Here is a 10,553-nt window from a genome sequence, read left to right as displayed (position 1 = left end):
ATTATTTCTATTATGTTCAAATATAATAACATCTTATTTACCATTATTTTATTTTTTCAATCATCTAAATTATCAAACAAAGTCTAGGTGAGTCATGAGAATTTATAGGAATGGAAAAAAATGGAATATGCTCAAGAAACGAAACATGACTGGAGACATATAATTTTTGACTGACGGGATCAAAACAACGATAACCTTTCTATCCTATCTCGTACCCCAAGAAAACACACATTACAAATCGTGAAGTCAATTTTCTACACTCAACGTGTGGACGTAATACAAAACAAGCGGAACCAAAGACACGTAATGAGGAATAAGTAGGATCATATCCTTGAAACTTTTCAAACGGTGACAAACCTGAGTTGTGAGATGTTGGAATCATATTAATAAGATATACAGCAGTGAGGATGACTTCACCCCCAAAAGACACTAGAAACATTGGCAAACAATAAGAGAGAGCGAGTTGTTTCAACAATATGTCAATGTTTTCTTTCTGCAACGCCATTTTGTTGAGGGGTGTCTGAACAAGAACTCTGATGAAGAGTTCCGTCAGAAGCAAGTAACCTAGAGAAATCATTAGAGGTGTATTCCCCACCCAAATCACAACGAAAGCATTTAATGACAGACGAATACTGAGTTTTCACAAGTGCTCTAAAAGTATAAAATATACCTAAAAATTCAGAACGACGCTTCATAAGAAAAACCCAAGTATAACGAGTATAATCATCAATAAACGAAACATAATAGCGGGAACCGACAAACCGACATGAGAAGACGCTGACATGGCATGAGGTTGCGAAGCGAGAAACCTTTGGAACTGCTCAATCATTGATGGATCTATAGGAGGTGGAGTCAATACACTACTAGCTTGGAATGCTTGACTTGTAGGTTTCCATGGGGGAAAATGAGATGATGATTGTGGAGGGCGTCTTTGTGATTGCTGTTGTGGTTGCGATTGTTGTTGTTGGTGCGGTTGTTTACCTTTATTGATTAACAAAGGACATTGGCCTTTCCAGTGACCCTTCTTCTTACAGAAAGAACATTCATCCATAGTCACTCATGAGTTCAATCGATTCGGATGATTACTAGAGAGATTATGTGGAGTTGCAAGAATGAATGAAGTAGATGTTGGGTTATGCTCTTTGTCAAGTCGAGTTTTGATTCGTATCTCCTCAGCTATCAACTCATGGACAACCGAATCAACTGAAGGCAAAGGGTTCCGATGCAAGATTGATCCACGCAAAGTCTCAAAATCAGATTGAGTGTTGAGGGAATAATGAATCATATGACAACGGTTTCAGCTTCTTTGTCATGGATAAGTAGCACAAACAAAGTGAGAAGTCCCATTATTATTTTTGATTCTTATATACAATGATATGAGATTGTGAATCATGGTAAACATATGTTTTATGAAATAAAAATAAGGGAAATATGAAGAAATAAATAAACTATAAAATATGTGATTTTTTTACATTGAAGAGTTCTTGAATAATGTTAAGTTTTTTTGAGAATTTTTATTGAGTGATTAGTCTATATATGTTTGTTGTGTGTTAGTGTCCCAAATATTGAGGTTTGGATTTATTTCTCCCAATAATTTTATTACATTTGAATTAAGGTATGAATACTTGCATTCTTTTATATATATATGTATGCTAGCTTTTACTAACAAGATATTTTTTTTTTTAGATTTTCCCTTTATTTTTTACAATCTCTAAATATAATTAATAGTTACATCCTCAATTTTTTTTTTAATTTATTTATAAAAAACTAAGACATGCATTTAAATTTATAGAGAACGGTAAGTATGAAAAATTTACATCCACTAATTTATAATGATAATAGATAATTTCAATAATATAATCCAAAGAAATTAAAATTAAATTAAGATTAATTATTGTGATAATTACACCCTACTTAAAAAAATTAAATAAAAACCAAAAAATAATTTGAGGTTAAAATATATTTTACCCAAATTAAACTCAAAAATGGGTTGAAATAATTTAATTATGATTTGAAATATAAATTATGTATAATTTAGGTCTTAAAACAATTAAATAAATATCCCAAAATATCCAAAAATAAAATAAATAAACATAATTTTTATTATGTTATCAAAAATAATTTTGTGTAAAAATTTGGGGAAGAAAAATGTAATAAAGGGTTAAAAATTCGATTTCAAATAATCCTTATAATATAAATAAAAACTGATAATCTAGTGTGGCAAAAAATAAGGGAGTTGGCTGCAACGGGGTTCATATCCATCGGATCAGCGCTGGATGAAAGGAACAAGCCACGCATCTGGTTGTAACCAAGGAAGCGCGTGCCCGAGTCCGCACAGGATCAACTAACAGGACGTTAACTCCATTAGCCCAAACGCTCCAGTGACCGACGGAACACCAACAGAACGCAACAACGCATTTTTTTAAACAAAAAGATGTTATTTTTTTTCATCTTCTTCGAAAGGCCGGAGGAACGCGCCCGACGCCGACGATCTTCCAGAAGCCTTATCTTCGTTATTACTCAACCTTATCCCTTCATTCTTTCACCAACGTGCATGTCTCTCCCGCTTTAAATTCTCCTAGGATTTGAAGTCAAAACCTACCCTAGAACTAGGCTGCCGAGGACAAAACATAAACGAAGAAAAAGGATTTTAGAAGCAAAATCGAAGATGAATTCGATTATGAAACCGACATAGATCGGGTATAAATAGTACCTAAATGTTCTTCTTCCAATCCATCGAACAAAATTCACAAATCATAGCCTGCATTTAGAATTTCGAAGAACTCCGACGACTGTGTTTTTGAAGAAATCGTTCCGGCGATCTAGATTTCGATCTAGGGATTGGGAAAGCTTCATACAAATCATTGGAGTGTTCTCCAATTACTAGTAAGCTTCTAGACATACTGTAATTCAAGTTATGATTCAAAATTGGATTTTTCCAAGTTCGGTCGGATTGATTTTATTTAGGGCTCAATTTCATGCTTTCTTTAGTTGAAATCAATCCCTAGATAATTTCTAAGCTTTCTGTCGAAAGATGTTTCATCAATTCAACCTAATCAAAAAACACCCAAAACTTATTTGAAAATATGGAAATTTTGAATTTCGTGTTTTAGAGCCTTTAAGCTTAAATTTCGATTCAAATACTTACATGATTTTCAAATCATATTACATACATCCCGGTCATTATTGATCGAACTGAAAATTTTGAATTAAAAAGTATGAATTACAGTTTTAAAAGTTGTTACAGACTTGATTGATGTTCTGGTTTTAGTTGTGTTCGACTATAAACCTCATTTGAAAGTTGTTGGAACAAGTGTTAGGCCATGAGATGGACTAAATCAAAAGTTCTCAAATCTTTCCTTAAAAGTTAGGTTGAGAAATCTATCATCATAGAGCTCGATTGATCGGGTTTAGGATTATGGATTACGATCCCTACATCCATATGAGTTGTTAGAAACTTACGGATCATGTTTTCATGATCTATATCAAAAGATACAAATATTCAATTTTCAAACCAAATGAAGAACACTCGGTCCTCTTGGACCGAGTCCAATAGGACCGAGGAATAAGAAGTATGAACGAGTATGCTCGGTCCTTATCGAGACCAATGACCAAGAAAATTCACCTAGGACCGAGACCAAGGACGGTGTTCTTGAGTTAGGACCGATTCCTAGGACTGATGTTTTTGATAAAGGATCAAGAAATCCGACCAAGAGACCGAGAGATCTGACGTGGAACTGAGACTCCCAGGTCCCACGACCGAGAAATCTAAATTTGGGACCAAGACTCCCAGACATAGGACTAAACAATTTGATTTCAGAACCGAGCCTCCCTAATCCCATGGTCAAACCCTCCAGTCCTCTAACCAAGTATCCCGAGTTCTGATCTAGACCACATCCGATCACAGACCGGTAAAAATGGACCCAAAACCTAGAACTCCGATTCTAAGGCCTATTTGGTTTAACTTTTCAAAATTCAAAATTATTTTTGTAATTTGGAACCTCAATCCATTTTCAAATAATCCCAAGAGGTCTTGTACTCAATCTTATCAAACGCAATCGCAGAACCCCGAAAATACTAATTAAAGTAAATAAATGTTATAAATAAATATTTCAATAGCCACTTTAAAAAAATAAAACTCTTTTCAACTGGCGTAGAGGACATAGAGCGAAAGTTATTTCCAGAGCGTAACCAAATAACGAACCCCTTATGGAAACTCCATTATAAAGTACGTTTATACACGTATATTTTACTTATTATTCTAAAATCATTTGGCGACTCAGTTTTCAAATAAATAATCTTTTATTAAATTAATTATGTTTGATTAACTTAAACTGGATTTCAATCAAATTGTCATTTGATTATAACAAATCCCTAAATTATTAAAATTTGAATAAAATTAATTATTTTAAATATATTTAATTTAAAAGCAGCCAAGTACTATCAAAATCTTTAAAAACAAAGTATTTTAAAAATATGTCTGACACGCAAACCCATGTTAAAACGTATCGAATCTCAAGACACCCTAGATCCCTTGTATTGCCACGTGTCATGACACGTGCTAACCTACAGAAGGAATTTTCCGGGGTTACAAAAACATATAAACAAATAATGTATTTCTAAATAGTATGTGTATCCTATTGTCATGAATGTAGAACTTAAAACATAACTAAATATAGCTAGGGTTCCATTCTAGAACTACAACCTCAAACAAATAATTCTTTACAATAATGATGTATTTTTGGAATTTCATTCAAAATATTGTGTTGATATGAATTGAGACGCTTTAACAGTACTAATATCATTTAATGTTAAGAAGAAAAAAAATCCTTTTATTTAGAAATACATCATTTATTTATTTTAAACTATTTTTAATTTGGTAAAGTACTAAAAATATTAATATATAACGGTAAACATGAAAATTTGACATACCCCAATTTATAATAATTTAAATAATATTTTGAATTTTTTTAATTCAAAATAATATAAAGGAGAAGTTAAAATTAAATTAGGATTAGTTAGTGTGATAGTTAAATCCTAATTAGAAAAATTAAATAAAAATCATAAATAATTTGAGATTAAAATATTATATTTATTTTAGCCCAACTAAACCTAAAAATAGGTTAAAATAATTTAATTATGATTTTAAATAATATTAAGTATAATTTATGGTTTAAAACAATTAAATAAATACCTCAAAATACTAAAAAAAAATTAATAAACATTATTTTTATAATGTTGTTAAAAATAATTTTGTGTATTAATATCGTGAAGAAAAGCACAATACATTGTTAAAAATTTGATTTCAAATAACCTTTACATTAAAAATAAAAACTAATTATCCAGTGTGGCCAAAAATAAGGAAGTTGGCTGCAGCGGGATTCGTATCCATCATTGAATCAACGCTGGATGAGGAAGAAGTCACGCATTTGGTTGTAACCAAGGAAGCACACGCCCGGGTCAACATGAGATTAGCTAATGAGACGCTAACCCCGTTAACCTAGACACTCCAATGACCAATGGAATGCCAACGGAACGCAACAACGCATTTTATTTAAACAAAACAATGTCGTTTTGTTCCTCTTCTTTGCAAGGTCAGATGAACGCGCCCGACGCCGACAATCTTCCAGAACCCCTATCTCCACTTTTACTCAACCTTATTCCTTCATTCTTTCACCAACATGCACGTCTCTCCCTTTTATTCCATTCCCATAGGATCAGAAGTCAAAACCTACTCTAGAACTAGGCTGCCGAAGATAAATAAAAAAAAAGAAGAAGGATTTCATAAGCAAAATTGAAGATGAATTCGACTATAAAACCGACCAAGCTCAAGAATAAATAATTCCTAGGTGTTCTTCTTCCAATCCATGGACTAGAAACCACAAATCATTGCCTACTTAAAGAATTCTTGAGAACTCCGGCGACTGTCTTTTTGAATAAAATTTTCCGGCAATCTCGACTTCAATCTAGGGCTTGGGAAAGCTTCCTTAAGATCATTGGAGTGTTCTCTAAAAAGTAGTAAGCTTTCAGACCTACTATAATTCAAGTTAGGATTCAAAATTGGATTTTTCCAAGTTCGATCGGGTTGATTTTATTTAGGGCTTAATTTTGTGCTTTCTTTAGTTGAAATCAATCTCAAGATGATTTCTAAGCTTTCTGTCAAATGAGATTTCATCAATTAAACTTCAATAAAAAAACTAAATTTAATTTGAATTTCATGATATTGAGCTTTTATGATTGAATTTTGATTCAAATAGTTTCCTAACATGTTTGTGAACATGTTAGAATGATTTTCAAATCATATTACATACATCCTGATCATGTTTGATCGAACTGAAATTTTTGAAATAAAAGTTTGAATTTCATTTTTAAAAGTTTTTACAGAGTTTGATTAGTGTTCTTGTTTTGGTTATGTTCGACTATGAACCTCCTTTGAAAGTTGTTGGAACAAGAATTAGGCCATAAGATGGCCTAAATAAAAAGTTCTGAAATCTTGCCCTAGATATTGGGTTGAGAAATCGATTATTTTAGAACTCAATTGATCGAGTTTAAGATTAGGGACTATGATCCCTACATCGATATGACTTGTTAGATACTTACGGATCATGTTTTCATGATCTGTATCAAAAGATACAAACCTGTAATCTTCATACCAAATGAAGAACACTCGGTCGTCTTGGACCGAGTCCTATATGACCGAGGACGGGTGTTCTTGAGTTAGGACTGAGCCCTAGGACCGGTGTTCTTGAGAAAAAAACGAGAAATCCGATCAAGAATTCTCACCTAGGACTGAGAGTTCTGGCCTGGGACCGAGACTTCTAGGTCCCACGACCGAGAAATCTAGATATGGGACCGAGACTCTCAGACCTAGGACCGAACAATCTTAGTTCAGGACCGAACATTCTGAATCCTAGGGCTGAACCCTCAAGTCCTCTGACCAAGTATCCTGAGCTCCGATCCAGACCACCCTCGGTCTAGACCGAGCCCATTCGGTCCCAGATCGGTAAAACGGACCCAAGCCCTAGGACTTAGGTCCTAAGGCGTGTTTGGTTCCAATTTTCAATTTTCAAAATTATTTTCCAATCCATTTTCACATAATCCTGAAAGGTTAGAAAATGAATTTTTAATACTTTTGTGATATTTTTTAAACAAATATTTGACTAAGGTCGTATTTAGATATTTTTAAATTCTAATACTTTTATGATATTTTCCAATGTACTCAATTTTAAAGTTAATTAAGAAATTAATTTAGTTGGATGTTCATGTAAATACTTTTTTTTTACAATTTTTTTTTGTCTAAAAGTAATTTAGATTGATATTTTAAGAAATTTTTGTTGAAACTACTATAGTTTGTATTTTCTTAAATAAAATTCAGTAGTTACATTTTATTACTTTGTTTTTTTTCTTCTATTTTTTCTGAAATAAGATATCGTCTAATATTTTAATTTTAAAAATCATAACTCTAATATTTTTTATGATATGATCATTGACTTAAGATACTTTAAAAATATATATTTGATTAAAAATGATTTAATGAGTCCAAAGACGGATCTATGTACAAGCCTACCGGGCTCTAAAATATGTGGTATGTAAATAACAATAATGACGAAAAAATATCTTCGTTGATAGTTTTTCCGTCGCTAAATGGAATTGGTGTATTTTTCATAGAGAAATTTCTAATAAACATATTTTTTTTTTGCTTGATATTATTATTAATCTATCTCAAGTATATTTTATGAAAAAAGTTTAGCCCTGTTAAATTTTAAATCCTAGCTTCACCCTTTTATAGGTCTAAGCATGGTATTACTTTTGATTTATGATGCTTTTAAAAACATTTGATTAACATTGATTTAAAATCTAAGCATCATATTGTTCTTTATTATAATACATTTTATAACTATTTGGTTAAATATGATTTAGTGTCTAAGTTATATAAATTTTTATTTATGATAAATTTTTGTTACAAAATTGAGAAATTGATTATTGAAGGAATTTTCTATCAATTCTATTCATTTTTAATTGTTTGGTCTTCCTCTCTAGTTTGTTTATAAAATAGCTCGAACTAAAATAGATTATTATTGGTCCGCAGATTTAAAATTATATAATACAAAGAGGTTGTTTTCTTCCCATCTAAGGTTTGCACTAAATCATAATTTATAAGGGAGTGAGAATATATGACAATGATTAAGAGGTTTTTTTTCAACAAACTCATTCGATTAACATCCGTGAATCTTGACTATATTACTAAACCGGTAAAATTTATGATTATTCGTTTTCCTTTTCCATTTGGTTATCATTGCTATTATGTATCAGGTATGAAGATTTCAAATTATTAATAGATTTTTGTTAGTTTTATGTGTTTGATTACATTTCACAATATTACAATTATTTTTTCTTCTATAATCTCAAACTCACGCTTTCGATCATCGTTACCTTAGTTGGGTGAAGAACCATGCAAATATTTACAAACTTTATATTTATTTAGTATTACTCACAGTTTTCATATTTTGTTTTTGAGTATTTTGGTTTTAGAATTTTTAAGAAGACTTATTTGAGGATCTCCTCTTGTATGGTCAACCAAGATCATTCTATGACACCAGTTCATCCTATGGCTCGCCTTCTAGGAAAGATTCAACACTCGAGATCGCATCAGTAAGTATATAATTAGCATCCCAAACGTGAATTGTCTACTATGGAACGGAAATGAGGAAACCACTGATCACCTGTTTAGAAGTTATAGTATCGCTATGGAGCTTTGGGATTGTTTTGCAAAGAGTCTGGAGCTGATCAATTTCCTGAAAGAATGGAAAGAACTCAAGGAGATAGCACTCAAATCCAAAGGAAACAAATTAGCAACAAACATATTCAAATGTGGCTTTGGAGCAGTTGTCTACAACATATGATAGGAGCAAAATGCGAGAGTTTATGGCAGAACCCGCAAAAGCGTTGAAGAGCTATGGAGAGAAATCGTCTCTGATTTGTGGCGCTCTCGCGGGAACATGGAGGAGAATTTCAAGCACGAAACAGAATTGAAATATATGTAGAAATTGGAATCTACCTTTTACAGAAATCACTAGTATTGAATGCATTATAATGAGATAATATGTTTACTTTTTTAGCTTTTTAGAATTTATTCAGAAATTGTTACAAACTCAAAATCGTTCTAGGCCTGTCTAGAATGATCTCGTAAAACCCGTGATTTTTTTCCTTTTTAGAAATTTTTAATGAAATAACGTTAAGTCTTTTTTCAAAAAAAATTATAATGTAACTAACCTACACTTAAAGTTTATCTTAAATTGAAATTTACTACATATATTTATCCTTTAAAATTTTATTAATTATGTGTTGACACAACAACGTAGGAAAATAACCCTATTTATATATATATATATATAAATAAATAAATAAAAGTTCATTAATCACATCGATCTTTGATATATAATAATTACAATAATTTTTTTAATTTAATTTATAATTTTTATAATTTAAATTATCATTTATTACAAATTTTAGGAGTTATTAAGTATTTATAAAAATATTTGTTTTTTTTATAAAATCTTGGTGCATGATCTACTTATTGTTTTTCTTAATTGAGCTAATAAGAAATTAATAATGGTTTAGAATAGGGATTTGAAATTAGTATACCTGATAAGTATGGTATCTAATAAGTATAGTATCGATACTTTTCAAAATTTTGGTATATTAGTGTATACCAAAATAATATTTACAAGTAATAAATTACTAATGTAATTATAAATAATTGAAATTTTACTTTTATTTAATCAACCAATCTTAGTAAATTCAATTTTTTCTTCAAACATATTTGAGACTCAACTTTCAAGTTATCTATTCTATCACTTTAACCTTGACAAATTTATTTTATTCTCCAAATAAATTTTAAGTTAATTCAATTATACAGACATAATTTTTAAAAACCAAATTAAAATATAATTATACTATAATATTATTCAATATATATGTCATCCTTAGATATTTTATTTTACGAATCTGAAACACAAGTGTATACTGATTTTTTTTAAATAAATGTATTTTTTTGGTATAACGATATAGTATCGATACCATATCGAAATCATGGTATACTATTAATATTCGATACGACAAATATGTTACTTGTATCCTACAACGATTTCGGTATACCAAAATATTTGTAGTATACCAAATTTTTTAATACAGTATAAGATATAAATAAAATATTATGGCATACCGCATAGATCCACCCTTAATTTAGATAGAATCAACTCACCCCTTGTATAGATAGAATCAAACAAAGATAATACAAGTAACAAAAAGTAATAGGTAAGAGTTAGTGTTAAGAAATCATAATTTATGAATTTGATTCTCACCTCGAATATGCTTTAAATTTAAGGAGAGATTATGAGTTTGAGAGTCATACTAACTACCTATCTTACAATATGAAGATAGGTTAAATTAACATAGTTAAAATAAAAGGTGTAATGAAAAAAAAAGAAAATAAAGAAGAAGAGGAATTTAGAAAACATGTAGGCACGTACTTTTAGATTACATAATGGAGT

Source organism: Impatiens glandulifera, chromosome 5 (genome assembly GCF_907164915.1).
Source record: "Impatiens glandulifera chromosome 5, dImpGla2.1, whole genome shotgun sequence".
NCBI classification, from domain to species: Eukaryota; Viridiplantae; Streptophyta; class Magnoliopsida; order Ericales; family Balsaminaceae; genus Impatiens; species Impatiens glandulifera.
This window is presented reverse-complemented; position numbering follows the sequence as displayed.